We start from the raw sequence: 12025 nt of genomic DNA, 5'->3' as shown, positions 1-12025 counted from the left end.
AAGGAAACTACAACCAGACTTAATTTGCCGAAGAGTCAAGGAAATGTTGCAACCGCCAAGGAAAGAAGTTTTCTTGGGGGTCAACAGCCGTCAAGTAAATTAATTTTCTTGAGGGTCGACAACCTCCAAGGAAACACGCTAGACCGACAAGGTAATTGTTGTTTCCTTGGCTGCTCTTCACCTCTGTAACACCCTAAATTTTGCAACTTTGGAAATAGAGTTAAAAAGATTTAATTTTGAATTTTTGTGTGCATGAAAACATAGGAAAATAAAAATTTTCATTAATTTAGAATTTATCATAAGGTAGAAACGTGTTTGTTGCATTCATGCCGGTCGCACCTCGTGTTTCTATGTGCAAAATGTGTGTTTTTTTATACGTTTAGGAGATGAATATCTATCTCTAGGAATTTTTCAGCTTCTTTCTGGAATTTAATTCCTGCCTCCTTCACCTTAATCTTTATGTTCCAAGTTCCCAACAATCTTTTTATGAGCTCCAAATAGTTTATTTGGGTTCATCAGGTTCCAAAGTGTCTCCGGGAATTTTCCCCAAATTTTCGGAGGTCTCGGAGTATTTTATGTGGCTTAAATATCAATTCTGGACCTTTCTAGAATTATTTTATTCATGAAATTAATTAATTCCGAAAATAATAAATCTCTCATTTATCCCAACGCTCAAAGCCCATGTGCAATAATCCTAATAAATCCTAAAGGTCCATGCATTTATTTACTAATGGACTTTAATGTTTATTTAGGCCCATTAGTAAATGTGGAGGGGGTAACATCAATTAGTACCATATCGCTAGTTGACGTGGATGTGGGGAGTTTTTCTTCCTATATATATCAACCAACCCCTTGGGCAAAGCACACCAAAACTACCGTATGGGGAGCCCCTAGTTTGAGAAATCCCTCGTGTAGTAAATTATATTTTTCTCCTTTTTCTCTCGCCGTCATCGTCGCCGTTGCCGTCGCCGTGGCCGCCGCCGTCGCCGCCGTTAGCCACACCTAAGGATGGCAATGGGTAAATCCCCATCGGGTATGGCCACCCCAGACCCATCCCCGCCATAAAAATTTGGTACCGCCAGAATACCCATACCCGTCATGGGTGGGGAATTTTCCCCAGACCCATACCCGGCCGGGTAAATCATACCCGGCGGGTCACCCGTACCCGCCAATAATTTATTCACGCACATGAAAATCAACAATTCAACAGCAACCACCACTAACCAGAGCACATAAAATTAGACAAATAATAGCATATCACCGTTCTTGCTCGAGTTGCTCCATCGCCGGCATGGCGTGGTGAGTTCCTGACGCTTCGATGCGATGCGAATACGCGAGACGAGGTCACGAGGGGCGGGCGAGTGGCGTAGTTTTTTTTTCGGCGGCGACGGCATTTTTTTTGGCGAGTGGTGATTGCGGTGCCAGGCTGCCAGCGCCGAGATGAGGTAACGACGCGCTTTACTCACGCGCCTATTTTTTTCGGCGGCGGGAGGCCAAGCGTCGAGCCTCCCTCGAGCGGTCGAGGGCTCCAGCGGCCAAGTTGCCAGGCGGGACCGGTGGGTGAACCTAGGATTTTACATGGGCTGGTGGGCTTATTTAGTTTTGGGCCGGGTATTTTTCACCCATGAGTAAACGGGTACGGGGATTGCTGGAACATACCCATACCCGCGTACCCGATGGGTGAAGGGTTTGGTCCATTTACGTACCCGTGGGTAGTGTGTTTAGTCCATATTTAGACCCTAATGGAGTAAATACCCGTCGGGTATCGGGTCGCGGGTCCCCATTGCCATCTTTAGCCACACCGTTGCCGAGGTTTGAATCGAGGTGATGAATCTGTCGACGTTTCCCTTCCTTCCTCTTTTTGCCCTGTAGCTCACACAACACACGGTATTGCCGAGCTCTTGTAGGAAGCCGTCGTTCATCCATCGAGCTCAGAGCCGCTTCACTTGTTCTTTCTCATTCTCAGCGTTGCTCACGCCGCCACCGAGTTCTTCATCACTTGTCGTCCTGCCTGCCGCCGTGACGTCTTCCTTGTCTGCCGTCGAGATTCTGGCAGCTGCTTCCGCAAGCAGGTGCACAGGAGGGGACACCAGTTACCAATCCATGGCCAGGAGGGCGAAGGAATCCTTCTACGTGAAGCACCATCATCTTGACCAAATCAAGCACGTCAGCGTGCTGTTCTTCGCTGGCTGATGGACTGATGGTGAGCAGATCTACGAAATTGCTCTTTGACTTACTCATAGTTCCATGCCTCGTCGCCTCCGTGAAATCGGCTCTAAAAACGTGCCGTTGCCAGCACACGCGAGCAAACAGCTACGTTGTTCCCTGCTCTTGCTGCTGAAGTCGAGCATGCTAGGACGTCTGCAGTTCATGCAGGACCACGTGATCATGTCAGATGCATCTAGCAATGATAACGGTATGCCACATTTTTAATCGGCTAAATACTTTGCTGACGTGACGCCTATATCATCCTTGCATAGTAATTCAACATTTAATCTTGTATAAATAAAATTTCATCAAGTCGTTTCTGGGTCTAATTCTGAAGCTCTTCAAATATCATGTCGGGTGTTCACAGTGCTTTAATAGAATATGAGTAATTAGGCTGCAGTTCAGTTTTCTTTACAAATAAATCTCTGTTCAAATAGTACAATGCTTTTCTGCATGATTCTTGCGTTCCTACGATCTTAGCGACGGTTAACATGGCAAATATTATGAATTCTATAAGTTAAATATTAATATAATTAATGTTTATGCAATGAGATTTATAAATAAAATATAATTAGTTACCTTGGTTTTCTAATTCAAAATACAAATTGACTTAATATGATATTTCTCTAGAATATTCTATACATACTTTTATATAATTAAAATAAATGAAGCTTGCAGTTTTCTTTTTCTCCTTTAAGAATAATCTTTTGGTAATCGTTTCTTTCTCATCGTAACTACAGTTAGCGTGCCTCTCGCGTCTGTGTGTTCGTAGCGATGCGTAGAATCGTATTTCAAACTCTTTCACTTATTTTTCTATGATTGGTGTACTGTTCTGATTTAGTTCTATTATTTGCTTCGTGTATGATTGCATGGATGCTTGTGTGGTGCTTTATGATCTTGTCCAGTCGGTGAGTTATATGTGGTGAATCAAGAAGCAGATCTTTAAAGTTTTGGACTTAGAAGGATCTAAGTTTAAGGCAAGTATAGCATGGGATCTTCCTTGTTGTCCTATACACCTTTAATCATTTAATTCATACTACATGTGTCTACCTTGATTACCACTAAGGATTTCCTAGTACTTTGTTATCTTGTGCCTTGATACCTATGTGGTATTGCATTGGGTAGTATGATGCTAGTGCTCAATTAAAGACCATGATCTTATAACTTGACTAATGGTATATGCAATAAACATTTAAAAGATGCTTTTTAGCAACATGGAACAAGGGGGCTAGAGCATTGGGCTATTTTATGGTGCTCTAGATTGCTCTCCTTAAGGACTTATCTATAAGTGATCATCCGGGACTTACAGTACAGCTGTGAGGGTTATATGGCTCTGGCTTTAGCTCAGTATGAGGACCTTTTCTAGCTTGTTAGTGGTTACCTTTATGGCGCAAGAGGGGTGTGTTCCGGGTTGGATATAGTGCGGCCTATGTCCGTCAGTGTATAGGCTGCACGTCATTGTGCCTACCGGAAGGGGAGCCCTACATTCGCAGGCCACAGAGACCTAGCGGCCCTAACTTGTTAGACGAACCTTTGAAAGGCTTCATAGTGAACCTTGCCGACCTTCCTTGGTAGTGGGTCAAGAGGTTGGCCGCCTCGGGCGAAAGGGTAAATCACGACTCACAGTGAAAGTGTACAACCTCTGCAGAGTGTAAAACTGGTATATCAGCCGTGCTCACGGTCATGAGCGGCCTTGGAACCCTTACGGAATAGATGATGAACACTAATGACATGGATGATGAAGATGCTCACTAATGGTTAATTGTTTATGCTATTCATTATTCATGTTTACCTGATCATGTGTTTATGGGCTTGAGGTGAACTTGTTGCTACTCAATTGCTAAAATAATGACTCATTAAAAGCTAATCGCAGTGAACCAATGTCAGCCTTTTGAGCCTCATGAACCCCATGTTATATTTGTTGAGTACGACATGTACTTACGCTTGCTTTACTTTTCAAATATTTGGATGAAAATCCCGGACGATTACCAGATTGCTAGAGTTTGAAGGAATTAGGCTTGTGATCAACCAGTCAGTTGTCCCTGTGGATTGGAGTCTTCGCCTCAAGATCGGAGTTATCTTTTCACGGTCTATACTCTGATGTTATATTCTTTATACTAAGTACGTTATATATTGAGCATTGTCTGTTGATATTACCCTTATTTGTAGCTATATGTGAGATTTGACTTCCTGGGCTCACATATGGTGTGTATCTGGTTTTGTTCTTAAAACCGGGTGCTACAACCTCCAAGGAAATTAACCGCCAAGTTAGCTCTGATTTCCTTGAGGGCCGGCCCCCAAGGAAATCTACACCGGCAATAAAAAAATAATTACAGTAATCAATATATTCTAGTCACTATATTCAATTGACACATGATAACATGCATAGAGACATTTATTCTGGCCCACAATCATTATATTGACGTAAAATATCCATGCGGATATTACAAGTGCATTTACGATTCATCCTTACATGAAGTCCATACATCATAACACATGAGTCATTAATAGTCAAGGTGGTAGGGGTATTACTAACTCCTTATCAAGCCCTCCACCACACAATCTTTTGGTCTAAGTTGTAGTTTTGCTGGTTGCATACCTACATAAGAAAATAGAACAAAGAATCAATTACTAAGATCTATGGATCTTGAATGAGAACTTTCAGTGAGTCTCTAGTCACTACTTCCAGTTTTTTTGCTGGTTACATTTTATTATGTTAATGCAGAGGAATTGCATTACAACGGCATACTAGCAAAGTACTCCCTCCATCCAGGAAAGAATGCAATTATGGGATCCGTGTCAGTCAAAGTGACTCAAGTTTGACCGAGTTTATAGTAAATGATATTAGCATTTGTCTCCAAACAAAATTTATTATGAAAATATATTCAATAACTAATCTAACTATACTTATTTTATATCATGAATGATAGTAGGTTTTAATATAAATTTAGTCAAATTTTAAACGGTTTGACTCCTCAGAAAAGCGAGAATTGCATTCTTTCCTGGATGGAGGGAGTAATGTCATCTCTGCTTTACTTAACATGTAATGATTAATTAGTACTACAAGAATTCAGTAAATAATAACAGGCAACAACAGTCATTTAACATGACAGAAGAAACAAGCTGTGGTGAGTTGAGAAAGTTTGCATCTTTGGACACAACTGAGTGTTAGGAGTATTTCATTATAACATATTTCTTGCAATCACTTGTACTTTAGATTAGACCGGGACAATACACATTGGCATTTTTTTGCAAGGTATACACATTGGCATTTGAACACACACAGCATACAATTTTATTAAGAGAGCCATGAGACCATAAGTACAGAAATATAGTATTCTTGCTTGTATGAGGGGCACAGAGCAGAGATGCGGTTAAACTAATGGCGATATAAGAAAAATCTTTACTGACCATTCTGCAGTAATCCAGGATGAAGGAGCATGTGTTCATACACTTCTAGGTAGATAGCTTGATACATATCTGCAATCCAGCGAGCTGATATCTGCAATACAATCAGTGTGTCGTGATCAATCAAATAAGCTTCAGAAAAAAACAATAGTTAAACAATATATTCAATTAGTACAGAATTATAATTGACGAATTATAATTGACGAGGCTGTGGACTACTATTAGCACATGAGCGAGATTTTAAGAGTTACTAGTATTAGCAAATGGAGTACCAGGAACAGATCAAAACCCAGCCAAAATTACTCATCAACATGGCTAAAACAGTGGACTGGGCTCAGAGAAAGTAAAGAGGAAGGCTAAGCAGGTTGATGAATGGGGCTGGGCTACAAGGTTTCATGAACCTTCATCAAATTCAGTAAAACAAGACAGTAGTCTGTTACTAGGTGCCAATACAGGAGTGTAGCTAAATTCCTCTGTCATCAAGGTGCTCATATCAGAATGCATATCCGGAATTCAGAGAAAAAAATATTCATGCTACAATAGAGATGTGAAGAAAAAATATTATCACAAGGAGAAGAACTGAAAGACTACAATTCCTGTCACATGCGGAAAATGAAATGAGTGAAACCATGTGACTGAAACATGGAGCTTACACTAGAACATGCGAGGGATGCCGGGGGGAGGGGAGGCGCAATTACCATACTATCCTTCGACGCAAAAAGTTAATTAGAGCTAATAACGTGCTTAGGAACCAAGAACTACCCCCAACCACTGTAAAAGATCTCTAATAGGAAACATGTTACTAACAAGGCAATAGGAAACATGTTACTAACAAGGTACTGGGTAGTAGCATGAAAAACTAGTTGCAGATTGTAGCATGAAAAACACAGTGTCTTACTTTTCCCTTACAGTCTTCATGACTTGGGCATAACAAGAAACTGCTGCTGGGTCATCTGAATCAACAATGATCTTTTCCTTTTTAAGTACAGCAAGAGCTGTTTCAAACATCTTTACCTCAAAGAATATGCCCTTAAGGAGATCTTGATAACATCAAAGAGTGAAGTTAGGAATGAAAATTAAACTCCAAAAGTTTTGTAACACATAAAAAGCAGTATTCTGATCATTGTTTTGTATATACAACAAATAAAGAAAAATTGTACATGACAGACTTTAAAGTAATAGCCTGTTTGGATCCCAATTGGATTATGGTAATCTGTATTATGGATGAGCTTATAATAATCTGTATCCCAAAAGCCACATGAACCAAATATAGCTCCAGCAGCATTACCAAATAAACTGAGTAACACAAACATAGGAGCCAGTATAGAAGGTGAAGCACCAATAACAGAACATATGCTGACACTAAATGACCCAAAACTGAAAATAAACTGAGTAACACAAACATAGGTTGAATATTGTGAGATTGTCAATTATATGTAGTTAATTGTTTTTGTCTAATATCTAAACTTTGTTAGAAAATTCTATAAACTTGCATGACAACATGGCTTTGGTGTATAATCTTTACATAAAAAAATTGAATGATTTAAACAAAGTGGTACTATACATTGTTCACAAGTGGATATATCTCTCAAATAATTATAACTATGTGAGAGATATCTCCATTTGTGAATAATGTATAGTCTAACTTTGTTAATATGATTTAAAATTTTATGCCAAGATAGTACAATATGATCTCATGCCAAATTTTAGGATTTTTGGACACCATAAATATATTATTGATTTTTATGTCAGAGTCACCAAAATACTTATAAGCATTTCCTTGGTCGCCAACCTCCAAGAAAATTCAATAACCCCCAAGAAAATGATAATTTACTTGACGGTTTAGAATAATACCCAAGGAAATAGGTATTTTTCTTGGCGGTTAAGAACAACACTCAAAGAAATAGTAGTTTCCTTGACTGTTTACAATTACACTCAAGGAATTATTTCCTTGGAGGTGATTGGAAACCACCAAGGAAACACCCATATTCCTTGGCGGTTTACTTCAACCTCCAAGGAATATATGTTTCCTTGAGAGTTCAGTAGCACCACCAAGGAAACTATATATTCCTTGGCGGTTTGATTTTAGCCCTCAAGGAAATTCCTAGCACTCAAGGTAATTCCAGTTTCCTGTAGTGTTCCAGCTGGGGCATCTCGAAATGAAACTGCCACCCATATACGATGTTCTCACAGCTAACATAGGGGAAACAAAGCCCAGTGACAAGTATTTAAAAGTGGCAGATAACAGAAGAGCTTGAATGGACCTCTTGGTTTCAGCAGGGACAAACATTGTGAATAACATGATGATTATCTGGGTCCAAAGCATCAGTTACTGATCCAGGAATGCACATATTCAAAAACTTTACCCTGCGTACTGAGATCAACAGAACCACGTCATCAAAACACGGATAGTCAAACACCGTTCTTAGAATGGACAAGAAAAACAGTAAACATCAACGATAATCAGATTGAGTCAGGAACCTAGGACAACCGGATCCAAAGGGCCCCGAGGAGCGGACCTTCTTCGTGAGGAGTAGATTGAGAGGGAGGGAGGCAAGCCAGCGCTGGCGGCGCCGCCGGGAACCCTAGGACGACCGGATCCAAAGGACCCCGAGGAATGAGCAGCTGACATGGGTGAGGAGGGAAGACCAGAGCAATGCAGATGCGGTGCGCGTCTAGAGGAAAAGCGGCAGCGGCGGCGGCATGGGCGAGCGATGGAGCGGCGCGGCGCGTGTGTGGGAGGAGAATATGCGGCGTCCGGGAGAAGTGAGCAATCGACGGAGTTTTTTTTAACCTTTTTTCGGCCTAGGCTGGTGGCCGGCGGATGGCATGTACTACCGTGCTGGCGGCCGGCGGCCTAGCGTCCTTGGCCGGCGCCCTCTCCTTTTGGCTTGGTGGTAGGCCACCTTGCTTTGTGGCCAACACTACTAAAATATCCACTTCTATGATGAAAATCTTAATAACGAATCCAAAACCATCATAAAAATCATTTTCTATGATAAAAATTTCAGTTTCATCGTAGATCATCGATGACGATCCTCGAACCCCTTTATCTATGATGAAATCGGGTATCGTTATAAAAAAACGTCACATAACACCACAGGATTTCATCACAGATCACTCACGTGACTGTTCCTACTCATCTATGACGATCTTATTCAGAACTGTGATGAACAGGGCTTTGTCATTGAACTAATTACTAATCTGTGACAAATAATATTCGATCTGTAATGACGGTGCTTCATCATAGATCTCCATACGGTACTTTCTCCATCCGACGTGTACCTGTGCGACCTGCAGTTACTCATCTGTGCCACTTACAATTTGTCATAAAAGTCTCCGCTCGATCATTTCTCCATGCGATGTGTACCTGTGGGACCCTTCTCCATCCGACCTGTGGGACCTGATAGCTTACGTGTCATGTGTACCTATGGGGCCTTTCTCCATCTCCATCCGACCTGTGGGACCCGACAGCTTGTGTGTCACTTGTGCTTGTGGACCCTTCTCTATCCGACTTGTGGGACTCGACGGCATCTTTCTCCATCTCCATCCGACTTGTGGGACCCAACGGCTTGCGTGTCATGTGTCCGACTTGTGGGATCCGATGGCACCTTTCTCTATCTCCATCCGACCTGTGGGACCCGACGGTTTGCGTGTCACTTGTTGCCGCCGGGGTTTAATAAATTTAAACTCAAAAAAACCCATGAGAGCTGGGAGTCGAACCCAGGACCCAGAGCAAGGAATAGTTCATCTTCACCATTGCGCTAGACGCTTTGTTGTCTTGGCATGTCTTTGGAGTAGTATATGTTCTCTATGTGGATAGGTTGACTTATATATTAGATATATCACTTGCAAGTGGAAACAAATTTGTGCCCGTTGGACTTGCGGCGGCAACGCCAATAGAGGATCCCCAGTGTGCTGTGGTGGCTCAAGCGTCCTTTTGGAGGCTGGGCGGCGGGTCTTCTTGGTGGAGCGCAGTGGCATTGGCGTCCGTGTCCGTCGTGTGCCACGGTAGAGGTGACAGATCCGATCCGTAGGTCTCCTTTCTTGCCTTTTCCTGTTAGCTTCACTATTTTGGTCCTTGCCTGAACATGAGGTATATAAGAAACATTCAACGTTTTAGATCTGGTTAGGCAAATGATGTTGAAAAGAACTAGGAGGTGGCACTGGTTTGTTTTCTGCCAGCGCGTGTCACTTGCAGATCTGTCTAGGCAAACAAACAGACCCTTCGCTTCTGTCTTAAACTATTTTTTCTATCCTATGCTTGCTTGATTCTACATTTCTATTTTATATGCTCTAGTGTCATCAGTGAGTCCTTATGGTATTTTGAACTTGTAACATATCTAAGGCCATATTTCTATGCCAATGATGTCTACATGGCTGTTGGATGTATTAGGATGAAGCTCATATGTTTGCTTTCTGTGTCTTCTCCTTGTTGACAACCAAGTTATCCATTTGGTTCTGTAAGGAAATGGACCCTTGGCCTATTTACTCTGGATTTTGGTGTTTGATGACCAACACAACCAAATTGGACTGATGAATTTGCAAGTATTTATTTTGTAGTTCAATAGGGTGCAAGACATCACTTGGATGAAGGCGACGTGATGATCCAATGATCAACACCTTAAGAAAGACCTTAGGAGCACAAGAAAAAACCCAAGACATCAAGCAAAGTCCAAGCATGAAGATATGAACCAAGTCGTACGCAAGATCGCGAAGAAACGAGCTCGCAGAGGCGACCGGACGCTGGACCGGACGCTGGAAGTGTGACCGGACACTAGACCGGTGGCTCGGCAGACAGGCGACCGGACGCAAGGACCAGACGCTGGCGGCAACCGATCGGACGCAGAAATGCAGCGTCCGATCGAGTACAGAGAGGTTCCAGGCGCGCGAAACTGTGACCAGACGCGTCCGGTGGCATGTGACCGGACACTGGAAGCGTCCGATCGGTGGTTCGCGGCTGCAATGGTCGGGACAACCGGACGCGTCCGGTTAGGATGATTCAGCGTCCGGTCAGTAGCAGAATTGCGGGAGTTCGACCCCAACGGCTACTTTCTCAGTGGGGCTTATAAATACAACCCCCAACCGGCCATTTGAGGAGTGTGGTGCTGAGGAAACATACCAAGGGTGTTGATACACCATTTTAGTGATCTCCACTTGCATAGTGCTTAGTGTTTCATTAGGTGATTAGCGTAGGTGCTTTATGAAGTGCTTAGGTTGATTAGACCACCGCTTATGCGCTTGCTCTAGGTGTATGCCTAGTGTTTAGTGAGGTTTGCATATCTCTTGCCACCCCGTGCTTACGAGCACAAGAGTTGTACATCGGAGGGGCTTGAAGTCTTGCGAGATCACATCAACCGCGTTTGTGGTGCGGCCGCCACCGTGTACCGAAGGGAACAAGGCCCGCGGCGTTTCGGCCAAAAGCTTAATAGTGAAGACGGCAGGAAGCATCTGGGAGAGGCTTGCCAAAAGGCACATCAGAGACCCACTTGCGCGTGGGGAAGGCCCGAGGCTATCCACGGAGTTATCCGACCAGGAGCTTGGCCCTTGCGAGGGATTCCTTGCGAGGGGCTCCAACGAGGACTAGGGGAAAGCTTGCGCGCTTCTCGATACCTCGGTAAAAATACCGGAGTCGTCGATGGGAGTTTGCATATCTCTACCTTGCTCTTTAGCTTCCGCATTTACATTGATTACATTACTCCTTTTTGCGGTAGAGATAGCAACACACTAGCAAAACCGTAGTTGCACATCTAGATAGATTATCTTTTGCATAGGTTTTGCTAGAGGTAGAAAAAGAGGCCATAGTTTATAGTTAGATTTTTAAGTTGCCTAATTCACCCCCCTCTTAGGCGTCCATGTGTCCTACAAGTGGTATCGGAGCCGGTTGGCTCATTTTGGACCTTTGGCTTAACCGCCATTGAGCCGACGCTATTTAGAGTGGTTGGGATGGATACCGCTAGGCCTCCGCAATTTGATAGCACTAACTTCCCTCTTTATACAAAGGATCACGAAATTTGACCCTCCCTTGTGCTACTAATGTCTTCCTTTTCGGTGTTTGATGCCAAAGGGGGAGAATTTGAAGGACCAAAGGCAAGCATCAAGTTGATGTCTACAAGTGGTAATGGTCCGAGAAAGGGAGGAAAGTGAATTATGGATTAAGCAAGAATGGCTTGTCATCTTGAGGCGGTTGATTTAGGTGTATGGAGAGTCACTCGTGATGGGATGAAACCCATTAAGAATCCCAAAAAAACCATGAAGAGTGATGAAAAAGAATTGCATTTTAATGCTAGAGCAAAAAATTGCTTGTTTGAATCCTTTAGCATGGATGTTTTTAACCAAGTATTTACTTTAAATACGGCACATGAGATTTGGTTAAAACTCCAAGAGCTCCATGACGGCACAAGTAATG

General features: G+C 42.8%; 1 long non-coding RNA gene across 2 annotated transcripts; it reads right to left on the bottom strand.

The window, feature by feature from the left end:
* Window positions 1-4607: 4607 nt before the first annotated feature.
* On the bottom strand, window positions 4608-8479 carry LOC136506025 (uncharacterized). 2 transcript variants are annotated; one of them, XR_010771389.1, is made up of 5 exons: window positions 8136-8479; window positions 7881-7990; window positions 6515-6656; window positions 5620-5710; window positions 4608-4807 (listed from the first exon to the last, which is right to left on the bottom strand). It is a non-coding gene; the product is annotated as an uncharacterized lncRNA (long non-coding RNA). The 2 variants fall into 2 exon arrangements; XR_010771388.1 differs by having other exon boundaries at window positions 7881-8479.
* Between the last annotated feature and the right edge of the window lie 3546 nt (window positions 8480-12025).

Source organism: Miscanthus floridulus, chromosome 14 (assembly GCF_019320115.1).
Source record: "Miscanthus floridulus cultivar M001 chromosome 14, ASM1932011v1, whole genome shotgun sequence".
Classification (NCBI taxonomy): Eukaryota; Viridiplantae; Streptophyta; class Magnoliopsida; order Poales; family Poaceae; genus Miscanthus; species Miscanthus floridulus.
Note: the sequence above shows the minus strand (reverse complement) of the source record. Positions and strands in the feature narration are given on the sequence as shown.